Source organism: Triticum dicoccoides, chromosome 5A (genome assembly GCF_002162155.2).
Source record: "Triticum dicoccoides isolate Atlit2015 ecotype Zavitan chromosome 5A, WEW_v2.0, whole genome shotgun sequence".
NCBI classification, from domain to species: Eukaryota; Viridiplantae; Streptophyta; class Magnoliopsida; order Poales; family Poaceae; genus Triticum; species Triticum dicoccoides.
In genome coordinates, this window is record NC_041388.1 from 381,618,815 (window position 1) to 381,633,825 (window position 15,011).

The following is a 15,011-nucleotide window of genomic DNA, read 5'->3' on the forward strand; positions in this document are numbered from 1 at the left end:
GGCTCATTTTTCCTTCATATACCATTAGCCCTTATTTAAGCCGCCATTACACATCTGTATTGCAATCATTAACATGTGATTACACCAATTAACTTGAACCGGCAAATTACTTCCTTTTTAGCTTGTTTTTTTGCCATGCCGCCAAAGACGACGATAGTTTGCAACTGGGTCCCTTCCATAGTCACTGAGGACACTCTGAAGGATTTTGTCACCGTTGGGTATTTACTAGAGAAGAGCGTCATGTCCTACCGCACCCCTGATCCGGCCGAAGAAAAGCCTCAGCCAAAAGATGGTGAAATCATCGTCTTTACTGACCTTATGAACCGGGGGTTTTCACCGCCCGGCATTTTTCAAGCTTCATCCGCAAGACATTGGACCCAATTCCATATCAAACATTTGCAATTTCCAAGTTCTCTGTGAGGTTTATCTTCAAGAAGAACCTACTGTTGAACTCTTCAGAGAGTATTTCTATTTGAACCTCCGGAATGAATACACCAACGACCCCAGCTTGGAACTTGGTGGAATTTTGATTCAGCGCAGACGAGATGCTGTCTTTCCTTTAGTAGTCTTGCCAAGCCATCTCAAGGACTGGAACCAAACTTGGTTTTATTGCAAAGACATATCGCCAGCTGATGAAAGACCAATGTCGGGTTATCGCGCTGACGTCTTGACGCTAAATATTCACTCCCTAATAAGCTTTCTGTTGTTGAACTAAGAAACTCATCCCAACCATCAAAAGGGTTCAAGCCTTGCTAGGAAATGGCTTAACTAGAGTTGACTTGATCCGCTATTGGATCACATGGTGGATCATCCCTCTGAGTCGCTAATCTGACTTGATGTACAACTACACCAGAGGAGCAGATGATCTGTTACGCCATAGCTCTGTACGTCTGACTGAAGAAGCCATCATTGAAATGTCAACCACCCTCGTAAACAGCAAATATGAAGACTGTAGTAAAGTAGGATTTAATCCTTTCTGCAAACTTAACCCGGCACCAAAGGTAAATCCCCTTGACTCTTTTTTCTTCAGTAGTTAAGTTTTTGCATGAGTTTCAACCTGGTATTTTCCTACAGGCTAAATCTGAGTTTTGGAAGGCCAAATATGATCATGAGACTGCCAAAAAAGCTAGGGCCGCCGCAATAGCCGCCAAGAAGACGACCAGAAAATCTAAGAAAACAACTGCTTCTGACATGTTCAAGTTGGATGACGTCTCTGAGTCGGAGGTAGCCCATGACTCTCTTGGCCTGCTTTTTAACAACCTTATTGACACTGACTATTACCAGGATGACACGGGGGCCAGCCAGGCAGTAGAAGAAGAGGTAACTATTATTTCCTCCAACTCAGAACCTTTGCCAAGGCAGAAACCTCGGCGGGTAACCTGGAAAGTAAGGTTTTCACACCTCTTGGATTATTTGGATCCTCATTTTCTTTTTAAAAAGTAGCAACATGAGAGCGACCGTCAGACCCGGACCAGTGGAGATGATGAGTTACCCTCCGGCTTACCAAAAACTCCTTGAAAACGCCAGAATGAGGTTCTTTAACCTCTTAACTTTGATGAATGAGTCATTTTTATAAATCACTCAATCATAATTTCATTCTTTGCAGGAGATTGCTCGTTTCTCCTTTGGTGATTCCTCCCAAACTTAGCTGCTGGATTTTAAGACCACCCCAGGGTAAAGATAATTATCCTTCTTATGCACCTTTATGCATGTATCATTATGTTGACTCTTTAAATTCTCCTTAGTGGTCAAGCAAAGCCAAAGGCCAAGGTGGCCAAACCGGCTGAAGACCCGAAAATTGTTGAACCGGCGCAGCCGACTCTTGCCTCGGAACAACCTGAAGCGCTGGAAGACCCTGCTGCCAATGTTCACCCAGATCTTCATGAGCCATCTGTTGACGAAACCGTTCTCAATCCATCCACTATTGAACCGTCAAGATCAGCTAACCCGCCGGAGACTTATGGAAATGATGTTTTAATCACTGGTAGCAGATTCGTTGAGCCAGGTAATACAACAGTACTGGCAAGACACTCCTCCAAGCAGGAGGTTATGGAGAGGCAAAAAGTGAGGTTTGATGTCTCCCACTACGCCTAGCTGAGTATTGGCGAAGTACTATCTGGCTACCTTAACCAAGTCAACTCCAGTCGTGACTCAGAGATTGAAATGGTCAAACAGTTGTATCAGAAATATGAGGTATGTCATCCGGCTTATATATACATCCTATCAGCCCCCCAAGTCTTCTGATTATGAAAAAAAATTGAATAATCTGTAGACTTTGAAATGTTTAGAAGCTCCTGTCCTAGACTTCCTCCAAGTCCGGTTTATATACTGTCACCCGAATTCTGATGATAGCATAATTGTTGCATGTGTAGTCCCCAAGGGACGGCTTAATTAGTATGAATGAGCCGATTCTTAAGTAGGAAAAAAAACAATACACATTAGCCCCCAAGTGCCAAGTGGACTTGCTTGCAAAGCACTTAGGACTTCTGAAAAAATCCAACTCCTTTGATAATAAGATTGTGCTGACAAACATTAGCCCCCAAGTGCCAAGTGTTATTGCTTGCAAAAACACTTGGGACTTGCTTTTATAATCCGCCATGAAACTAACAACCTTATTCTGTATACAGGCTGCAACCGCAGAACTGGAATCCCAATTGACTGAAGCCAAGACCCGACTATCGACTCAGGAGACTGAAACCAAGAAGATTGAATCCAAACTCCAGTAGAGCATGTCTGAAGCAGAGAAACTGAAGACCAGTTTTGATGCAGAGAAAAAAAATCTTGGGCCGATGAAAAGACTGCCCTGACACAACGTGCTAAAACGGCCAAGGCGGCTCTCAAGGAAGTTACCACTGAACTCACCGGTTTAAAGAACCGTGTGTCTCAGATGGTCTCTGGAATCTTCAGTGAGTCACCTTATTATTTACTTTAAGTCTATTTTTGTCATCATAATGTGAGCCTCCTACTTAACCTATTGGAAATACCTCACAGGTCCCTGGAGCAGCAATCTGAGTCAAAATAGCTTGATAAAGCTCAAGGCGGTTTACACCCTTGTAGAGCAACTGTATACTGGAGCTCAATGGGCTCTTGCCATTATCTCCCCAGCTAACCAAGGGCCACACCTATTGAGTGGTGTTTTGAAGAAGCTATCCATCTTACCCGCCAGGTTTCAAGAAGTCAAGCGTTCCTGCGCGAGAGCCAGAGCCGTAACTGCTTTAAGTCGCTCCAAAGCCTGGGTACTGGAGCTAGACCTGATGGACTTAGCCAAGGGGTACCCCAGCTTTAAGGAAGATGGGAGTCCCTTCGACCAAGAAGACTTTGATGATTGTGTAAAAGAGATTCGTCCTCATGCCACCATCATTGCCGAAGAAACCAATCTTACCCAGTATCAGCCGGGTTTTGATGCTGAAAATAAAAAGGTGGCTACTCCGTCGTATAAAGTGACGGATTTAATCCCACCGGTTTGACAGCACACCTTCACCTCAGAAATTGACCTGTCTAGTTTAATTGATGATGAGGCTGAGTTCGTTGCCCTTCATGGCTTTGATTGGTCCAAGCCCAATTTCCAAACGGTGTTGGAGGATGAATCAGCAAGGGATGAGTCATAACCATCCAATCAACCCGGCCAGGATTGATGAGCCAGCTTTTGTTTATCATCTGCTATGAGAGCTTAAAAACATCAATATTCCTTTGGGCTCCAAGCGCCGTGTAATAGGCTAGCTTAAAACTTCATGTTCTGCTTATGCCAGCATGCATATTGTGCTGTGTACAACACTTTTATTCATATGTCAACATATGCCTTACATCCTTTACAATATCTGTAGTGTTTGAATCTATTCCTATATGTAAAATATGAAAACTGTCCTGGCGGTTTATCGCCCGACGGGTCAAAACGCCCAGTACACAACCATGGAAACTAACATAACTGTATAATCAAGGCTGGATGTAAGGATAATTAAGGCTGGAAAGCCTCTGATTGAAGAAAACACAGATGAGCCTGTTATGAATTTTAACGACAATATCATACCTGTGATCTTGAATTTGGACTGCCGGCTTATGTGACCCGAACAGTAAGTGCGATAACCCACTCTTCAGAAGCCAATACTTCCATATGTATGATGACTGTCATACACCGGTGATTCATCATCAAAAAATCAAGCCGGTTTAAATTGAAACCATACTTACACTTAGATTTAGACAACAAAACCGAAAAACAAAAGATTGTCTTTCAAGCAATGTAAGTCAAACACCAAGAAAAATTTGGAGGCTTCTGATTCGAATACGATTAGTAAACCGGACCAAAGGGGTTATGCTAGGATTCGAATACGATCATGTAGCCCCCAGTGGCTTTGGCATTGCACTGATCAAGAGGGTACCGACAACTGTGTTCTCTTTGGTTTGAATACGACCTATGTTCGAACAGGAAGCCCCCAAATGACCTTGAGAGGTTTTTAACGACCCTCATTCGAATACGTTCCAAGTCGGACCCGAAAGGGGTTAAGCTAAGATTCGAATACGATCAAGAAGCCCCCTAGTGAGTTTGGCATTGCACCGATCAAGACGGTACCGACGGCTGTGTTCTCTTTGGTTCGAATACAACCTATGTTTGAACAAGAATCCCCCTAGTGATCATAAGGTTTAACGGCTAGATTCGAATAAGATCATGAGCCGGACCAAAGGGTTAAGCTAGATTTGATTACAATCAGCCCCTAATTGGTCATTTTGAAAGTATAATGATAAAGCCATGTGATTTATTGAGAATGAGGAAGGATAGAGGTCTTGCTTTATTACTTGTCATAATATATACAATGTCAAAGTATGTACATTATGAGAGCCGGTGGCTCAAGTATAGTAAGGCCGAAGATGAGCGATATTCCACGGTCGGCGGGTCTTTTCCTCCGACTTACGTGAGTCTTTGTGCTCTCGAACATCGATGAGGTAGTATGACCCATTGTTCAAGTTCTTGTTGACCACAAATGGTCCTTCCCAAGGTGGGGATAATTTGTGTGCATCAGTTTGGTCCTGGATGAGCCGGAGCACCAAGTCACCTTCCTAAAAGGTTATGGACTTAACCCGGTGGCTGTGATAACGATGCAAGTCCTGTTGGTAAATCGCCGAGCGGGCTTCTGCTAAGTCATGCTCTTCATCTAATAGGTCAAGTGCATCCTGACGGGCTTGTTCGTTATCAGTTTCAACGTAAGACGCCACGCGGGGCGAGTCATGACGGATGTCACTAGGCAAGACTGCCTCTGCTCCATAAACCATGAAGAAAGGCATATAACTCGTAGACTTGTTAGGGGTAGTATTGATGCTCCATATCACAGAGGATAACTCCTCCACCCAACAACCCGACATCCGTTGTAAAGGAACCATAATCCGGGGCTTGAGACCTTTCAAGATTTCCTGATTTTCTCTCTCATCTTGACCATTGGATTGGGGGTGAGCTACTGATGAAACATCAAGCCGGATATGCTCACGTTGACAAAATTTCTCCATAGCACCCTTGGACAGATTTGTACCATTGTCAGTTATAATGCTATGTGGAAAGCCAAGACGAAAGATCACCTTTTTCATGAATTGAACCATTGTGGCTGCATCACACTTACTAACCGTCTCTGCCTCCACCCACTTCATGAATTTGTCAACTGCCACCAAAAGGTGTGTCTTTTTATCTTTGGATCTTTTGAAAGGTCCAACCATATCGAGCCCCCAGACTGCAAATGGCCAAGTAATTGGAATCATCCGCAATTCTTGAGCCGGCACGTGCGCCCGTCGTGCAAATTTCTGACAACCATCACACCTATTGACCAAATCCTCCGCATCAGCGTGAGCCGTCAGCCAGTAAAAACCATGACAGAAAGCTTTGGCCACAAGAGACTTTGACCCGGCATGATGTCCACAATCTCCTTCATGGATCTCATGAAGAATTTCTTGACCTTCCTCAGGAGAGACACAACATCGAAACGCCCCGGTGACACTATGATGATGCAACTCACCGTTGGTAATTGTCATTGATTTAGACTGCCGGGTTATCTATCTAGCCAAGGTCTCATCCTCAGGCAACTCACCCCGGGTCATATAAGCCGAATATGGCACTGTCCAATCCAGGATTACGTGAAGAGCCGCCACCAATTGTGCTTCCGGTTCTGGAACAGCCAAGTCTTCCTCTGTAGGCAACTTGACAGAAGGGCTATGCCGAACATCTAAGAAAGTGTTAGGTGGCACCGGCTTACACTGAGACCCCAGCCGGCTTAAAGCATCAGCTGCTTCATTCTTTCTGCGATCAATGTGTTCCATTTGGTAACCCTTGAAGTGTCTAGCAATGGCAGCAACTTCGCGGCGATAAGCCGCCAAAAGAGGATCCTTGGAATCTCACTTGCCTGATACTTGTTGAGCCACCAAATCCGAGTCGCCAAAGAACCTTACCCGGCTCAAGCTCATCTCTTTAGCCATCCGAAGACCATGGAGCAAAGCCTCATACTCAGCTACGTTGTTAGTATAGGGCAACATCAACCGTAGTATGTAACAAAAATTGTCACCTTGAGGGGAAGCTAGAACAACTCCAGCCCCCGAGCCATCTAATTGCCCGGACCCATCAAAATGAATAGTCCAATATGTGTTGTACGGCTTCTCTTCAGGCATCTGCAGCTCCGTCCAATCATTGATGAAGCCCACTAGTTCTTGAGATTTGATGGCAGTACGTGGCACATACTTTAAACCATGAGGCCCAAGCTCAATGGCCCACTTGGCAACTCGTCCTGTGGCTTCTCTATTTTGAATAATATCTCCTAAAGGAGCGGAGCTAACCACAGTGATAGGATGACCCTGGAAGTAATGCTTAAGCTTCCGGCTTGCCATGAACACCCCATAAACAAGTTTCTGCCAATGTGGATATCTCTGTTTGGACTCAATGAGCACCTCACTGACATAGTAAACTAGCCGTTGAATCGGGTATTCCTTGCCAGCCTCTTTGCGCTCTACAACAATGGCCACACTAACAGCACGTGTGTTAGCAGCCACATATAACAACAATGGCTCCTTGATACGTCTCCAATGTATATATAATTTTTGATTGCTCCATGCTATATTATCTACTATTTTGGACTACATTGGGATTTATTTTCCACTTTTATATTATTTTTGGGACTAACCTATTAACCGAAGGCCCAACCCATAATTGCTGTTTTTTTGCCTATTTCAGTGTTTCGGAGAAACAGAATATCAAACGGAGTCCAAACGGAACAAAACCTTTGGAAACGTGATTTTCTCATCAGATAAGATCCAAGAGACATGGACCCTCCGTCAAGAAAGCCACAAGGCGGTCACGAGGGTGGAGGGCGCCCCCTAGGGCGTGCCGCCTACCTCATGGGCCCCTCAAAGCTCCACCGACGTACTCCTTCCTCCTATATATACCTACGTACCCCCAAACGATCAGGGACGGAGCCAAAAACCTAATTCCACCGCCGCAACTTTCAGTATCCATGAGATCCCATCCTGGGGCCTGTTCCGGAGCTCCGCCAGAAGGGGCATCAATCATGGAGGGCTTCTACATCATCATCCAAGCCCCTCTAATGAAGTGTGAGTAGTTTACTTCAGACCTACGGGTCCATAGTTACTTCAGACCCCTCTTGTGGAGATCTATTCGATGTAATCTTCTTTTTGCGGTGTGTTTGTTGAGACCGATGAATTGTGGGTTTATGATCAAGTCTATCTATGAATAATATTTGAATCTTCTCTGAATTCCTTTATGTATGATTGGTTATCTTTGCAAGTCTCTTCGAATTGTCAGTTTGGTTTGGCCTACTAGATTGGTTGTTCTTGCCATGGGAGAAGTGCTTAGCTTTGGGTTCGATCTTGCGGTGTCCTTTCCCAGTGACAGAAGGGGCAGCAAGGCACGTATTGTATCGTTGCCATCGAGGATAACAAGATGGGGTTATTATCATATTGCATGAAACTATCCCTCTACATCATGTCATCTTGCTTAAGGCGTTACTCTATTTTTAACTTAATACTCTAGATGCATGCTGGATAGCGGTTGATGAGTGTAGTAATAGTAGTAGATGTAGGCAGGAGTCGGTCTACTTGTCTCGGACGTGATGCCTATATACATGATCATACCTAGATATTCTCATAACTATGCTCAATTCTGTCAATTGCTCAACAGTAATTTGTTCACCCACCGTAGAATACTTATGCTCTTGAGAGAAGCCACTAATGAAACCTATGGCCCCCGGGTCTCTTTCTCATCATATCAATCTACATCACTTTATTATTGCTTTGCTTTTACTTTTTACTTTGCATCTCTATACCAAAAATACCAAAAATATTATTTATCATCTCTATCAGATCTCACTTTCGTAAGTGATCGTGAAGGGATTGACAACCCCTAAGCGTGTTGGTTGCGTTGAGCTATTGTTTTTGTGTAGGTACAAGGGACTCGCGCGCAGCCTCCTACTGGATTGATACCTTGGTTCTCCAAAACTAAGGGAAATACTTATGCTACTTTGCTGCATCATCCTCTCCTCTTCGGGGAAATCCAACGCAGTGCTCAAGAGGTAGCAAGAAGAATTCCTGGCGCCGTTGCCGGGGAGTCTGCGCAAAAGTCAACATACCAAGTACCCATCACAATCCCTATCTCCCGCATTACATTATTTGCCATTTGCCTCTCGTTTTCCTCTCCCCCACTTCACCCTTGCCGTTTTATTCGCCCTCTCTCTCTATCCTCCCTCTCTATTTGCCTCTTTTACTCGTTTGCTTTTTGTTTGCTCGTGTGTTGGATTGCTTGTTTGTCGTGATGGCTCAAGATAATACTAAATTGTGTGACTTCACCAATACCAACAACAATGATTTCCTTAGCAGTCCGATTGCTCCTCTTACCAATGCTGAATCTTGTGAAATTAATGCGGCTTTACTGAATCTTGTCATGAAAGATCCGTTCTCCGGCCTTCCTAGTGAAGATGCCGCTACCCATCTTAATAGCTTCGTTGATTTGTGTGACATGCAAAAGAAGAAAGATGTAGATAATGATATTGTTAAATTGAAGCTATTTCCTTTTTTTCTTAGAGATTGTGCTAAAGCTTGGTTTTCATATTTGCCTAAAAATAGTATTGATTCATGGAACAAGTGCAAAGATGCTTTTATCTCTAAGTATTTTCCTCCCGCTAAGATCATCTCTCTTAGAAACGATATTATGAATTTTAAGCAACTTGATCATGAACATGTTGCACAAGCTTGGGAGAGAATGAAATTAATGATACGTAATTGCCCTACTCATGGTTTGAATTTGTGGATGATTATACAAAAATTTTATGCCGGAATGAATTTTGCTTCTACAAATCTTATAGATTCGGTCGCGGGAGGCACTTTTATGGAAATCACTTTAGGAGATGCTACTAAACTCCTAGATAATATTATGGTTAATTATTCTCAATGGCACTGTCGGTGTCAAAACCGGCGGATCTCGGGTAGGGGGTCCCGAACTGTGCGTCTAAGGCGGATGGTAACAGGAGGCAGGGGACACGATGTTTTACCCAGGTTCGGGCCCTCTTGATGGAGGTAAAACCCTACGTCTTGCTTGATTTATTCTTGATGATATGAGTATTACAAGAGTTGATCTACCACGAGATTGGAGAGGCTAAACCCTAGAAGCTAGCCTATGGTATGATTGTATGTTGTCCTACGAACTAAAACCCTCCGGTTTATATAGACACCGGAGGGGGCTAGGGTTACACAAGGTTGGTTACAAAGGAGGAGATATACAGATCCGTACTGCCTAGCTTGCCTTCCACGCCAAGTAGAGTCCCATCCGGACACGAGACAGAGTCTTCAATCTTGTATCTTCATAGTCCAACAGTCAGGCCAAAGGATATAGTCCGGCTGTCCGGAGACCCCCTAATCCAGGACTCCCTCAGTAGCCCCTGAACCAGGCTTCAATGGCGATGAGTCCGGCGCGCAGTATTGTCTTCGGCATGGCAAGGCGGGTTCCTCCTTCGGATACACCACAGAAGAGTTCGAATAAAAGGATAGTGTCCACTAAAAAAAACACTTCCGTGATGATACGTGTTTGTCACAGTAGGTCGCTTTTTTGTCATGCATGTACATCCATGACAAATTTATGACAGAATCAAGATAGTCATACCTGTGCTGTCGTAGAAGTGTTCCATGACATTACCAAAATTATCATCACGGAAGTGTCCACTTCCATGACGATAAATCACGCGTCACAAAAGTGTTTTCGTCAAGGATGACCGACACGTGGCATCCACCGTAACGGAACGCCGTTAAGATATCGGGTCGGGTTTTGGATCTGATAACCCGTTAACAGCCCCGACCAATGGGGATTTTCCACGTGTAAAATCATCATTGGCTGTAGGAAACACGTGTCGGCTCATCGTCGGGACAGATGTCAACCACTCATTGGACGGAAGGCGCCTATGATAAGTCAACACGTGGCACGGCCCAACAGAGGCCCATTCCTGTGAAAAGGCCGGCCCGTTTGACTTGGTCAAAAGGTGGCGGGTCGGCCCATGGAAAGCCTGTTAACGGCCTGTTCGCATATAGCCCATATATAGCCTGCTAACCCAAGGCCCGTGACGCCCTATCCGAATTAGGCCTAGTAGCGTCATCTGGGCCATCCAATATGATTCCAGACCGTTTCACTTCTGGCCCATGTATGGCCCATGACGTCTTTCGGCCCATATGAGGCCCTATGTAATTCTTGCCCTATTAACGGCCCGTGGTGAAACTGGCCCGTAATGAACAGTGTATCACTTTACACCCATTAACGGCCCGTGGTGAAACTGGCCCGTAATGAACAGTGTATCACTTTATACACATTAACGGCCCGTTATTCCGTTGGGCCGTTTCCAGCCCATGTTATCTTTCGGCCTTCTCAGAGCCCATTTATTCTTGGGCTCATTTCCAGCATTCGTTTACTTACGGCCCGTTATAGTCATTTTTTGCTTGTGGGCCAAATTCAGCCCGTGGTTACAGCCGGCCCGTTTGTGGTCCGTTAATACGTTGGGCCATTTTCCTAGCGTCATCAAATACGGCCTTTTAACGATGGCCCGTTACGGTCGGCCCATGAACGGACGATTCCAACTCTAGCCCGTTTACGGCCATAATGCGGCCTGTTATTGGCCCATGTTTGGCCAATCGATCATACGGCCCGTATAAGGCCCATTGATGATACGGCCTGTAGAAGGCCCATTGTTTCTATGGCTCGTAGAAGGCCTACTGTTTCTACGGCCCGTAGAAGGGCACTGTCTCTACGGCCCGTAGGAGGCCAGTGTCACTACAGTAAATATTAGCCCATGGTTATTGTGGCCTAGTTTTAAAAAATAGGTTATTGCAGCCACTAGCTAACCGCGGAAAAAGAATTGCAATGACTACAAGCAAACAAATAAACAAGACAACAAGGAAATAAATAAGCAAGCAACTAACGCTAGGCTATCACGGCTATTACACATATTACATCCACTGGGCATCAAAGTTCGCCACCAGTGCAAATATAGGGAACAAAGCAGCATATCATATACACTGGCCGTCAAAATTGGCCACCAGTGCAAATAAATGCGGCAGCAAAACAAGAGCATAACTGAAACAACTTCAGAAGAGCTCAAGAAACGTTATCCTTGGTATCCACCATGCTGGCAATAAGCTTAGCAAGCTGATTAGCTTTGTCCTGTTTGGCGCTAAAATCCTCCAACGCTTGCTGTTGCACCAGAAGTATGCATCTGAATGCTCCAGGGACTTCCGTAGTCCTTTCGCTTCTTGTCGCAGCACAGCTGATCGATGTCTTTCAGCTTGTAGTTGAGACTCAAGAAATCGAACTGATTCAGACAGTGAGTTTGAATTGCTTGTGCAAGCGGTAGTGGCCAGTAACTCCAACACTAAACCAAGACAGGATGTGTCACTATCCTGAACCTTATCTGCATTACTTCCTTTACCGTTGCTTAATAAGGCACTCTTCCCCAATATTCTGTCGGCATTCTAAAAGAAGAAACAAGCGGACATATAACAAGTTTAGCATGTACTAGTATATGAAACTCATTTCGGTGAACCAGTTCATTAGTAAGGTGGACAGGATTAAACTACCAAGTCTTCTATTGCCAAGTACTAGTACATAATAAAAGCATCAAACAAACATATATCTATGTCGTATGGTAGCAATGGAATCTTAAATTAGAACAATTGTTCTTCAGGTTTAGGCACTTGTTCTACATGAATAGAGTACAGTAAGACGCAAGAATATAATACTTAAAAATAGAAAATGAGCTCATAGACCTTACCACATTCTTGGTTTGGGACCAGTACAGAACAAGGCATTCCCAGTCATCGTCCAGTAAATGTGTCTCAGGAGAACGTAAGGGAATTTGATGAGTTTCTTTGCCGGTGAAGTATGTTTTCTTCAGGTAATTCTGATACTGCCACCAAGCATTCTTGAAGATAGCAGAGGTATTAGCACAGGTTACCTCATCCTGAGTTTCCAAATCGGTCCTTCTCTATAGAGAAAAATGGGAAAATTTGTTGTATTATAACCATCATGGAGGTAGGATGTATGGGACGAAGCAAAGTAATTGCCATGAATAACATTACTTACACATAACTCCTGGACAAACACCTGCAACTGGCATTTTCCTTCATCTTCAGTATAATATTTCCAAGATGGGAAGATACGCACATATGATTTAACAACATTAAATGCGATAGATGCTAAACTACGACTAGCTGGTTGTGCTTCCTCCACAGGAATAGGCGTACTAACTGGTGGAGTTGGGGTTCGCCGTGATAGTACTGGCCCTATAGGCACTGGAGCTGCCTTACTAACTGCTCTTGTTTGGGAGCTCTATGGTGGAGATGGTGTTGTGTCAACAGGAACTGGGTTACTATCGGTTGGGGTTGGGGTTAGATTGGGTGAAGCTGGTTCTCTGTCCATCATAGTAGGGGTACAATCTGCGAGAGTTTGGGTTATGTGTGGTAGGGCTGGTTCTTGTGCATGTACAACTGGGGTGCTATCTCCACCAAGAGGTAGCACTGTTTTATTTGAAGACCATGTTTTTAGTCCGCTAGATACTGGCATCACCCGCTCCAATTCAAATGGCTGATAAACAGGAAACATAGTTGAATGTACAGACATTGTATGAGAGACAGATGCAATAGATAGTGTGGAAAAAAGAGGGCATGAAATAGTTGACATGTATATTGTTTAACTAAAACGGATAGCATGACATAATTTCACATATATGATGTCTATCTAAACTGGATAGCATAGCATAACATAATTCAAAGATATGATGAATAACTAAACAGGATCGCATGACATAATTCACCTACATGTTATCTAAGTAATCAGGATCGCATCATTTAATTCACATATTTGATTTATATGCTAAACAGAGGGCATTCGATATGATGCCTGAACTAAGAACATGGTGTTGAATATTGTGTATATGATGTCTAAACTATGCAATGCAAGACACCGTATGCATGATATGAGCAGTATAACCATGCCAAGCTAGAGCATACACCTCAGTGGGGGAATAGGACTGGTCATCTATCTCTGAATCCATCTCTGAGGAGCTATCAGGACCCAACAAGAGATCTTCTTCGACAGGTAGCACTGTCTACTCTGAAGGCCTTGTTTGCACTCCAGATTTTTCCATCTCCCACCCAAATGCCTGATTCACAGGAAGAGTAGTTTAATGTACAAACATTGTCGACAAATGGAAATGTAATGAAGAAAAGGATGGGCAAGATATCATTCAAATATATGATGCCTGGTTAAACAGGATGGCATTGCACATTTCACATATATTATGGCTGGCTAAAAGACATGAGACTGCATAATTCCCATATATGATATAGAAACTAAACAGGTGGCATTACAGAACATGTCTAAACTAAGCAGATGACATATATGATGTTAAAAGTAGGCACTGCAAGGCAACATATGCATGATATGACTAACATCATCATGCCAAGGTAGAGCAAACACCTTGGGGGGTAAATAGGAGTGGTCAGCGGCGTCCGAATCCGCCTCAGAACAGATATCTTCTCTGGATTACAATTTGGAGAGGGGTGGGGAAGGTTTGCCATTGAACCCACCATGGAGCGATGTCTGCATGACATTGTATTGCCACGCAAAACTCTTCTCTTTTTCTCTACATGTTCAGCATGACTGTGTACAATATCTGACATGCATACGAAAAAAATATGGTGAGATTATGTAAGGAGAGCATGCAGAAATTTAGAGTGATGGTAACAACCAGTGGATCAATGTTTTTCTGTTGAACCAAAATAGCCCTAATGGATCGATGTGAATGTATAGTAATAAGTGATGCAACAAGTGTACAACCTCTTTGCCGTAGTCGTGTCGACCTCAACATCATTGGGTTGGTCGCTGAAGTAGTTGAGGCAGAGGTGGCTGTCGGAGGTGTGGAGGAAGATCTGAGGAATCTGTAGATGGCGTCCAGGGCGCTGCTCTGTTGTGACGGATCGTTTTGTCGTTGGAGCAGCTCCGGTGAGCCGTAAGACATCAAGGCTGAAGCAGCACAAGACAGACATCGTCAATCTCAAGTGGGATTCTAATAGCATCTCCAATAGATGATGTAAAATGGATGTAAAATTAACATCACCAAAAACCACCTGACTACAATAGATGAGGTAAAAACTGTTGACTCTAAACTTAACTGTCGAAACTGAAATTTACTGTGGAATCTGAATGCTACTGTCGAAACTGAATGCAATGGTAGTAGAGAGGCACTTGACATGTAGTTTAGGGAGGGCCTGAAGTTCATCTTCAACCTGCACCCCCCTGAGCCGCCAGCCACCACCGGCCGAACCACCGTCCCCAGTGCCGCCTCGCCGCCCCGAAACAACTCGCCACCGCCGCCTCGGCCAGCCCTCTAGGCCCCCCGCCCCCACCCTAAACCCTAAGATAGATAGTGGGGTACCTCTCCGGCGAGCCCCCATCCCCGCTGCGAGTGGTTCTTCCTTAACTCCGGTGAGCC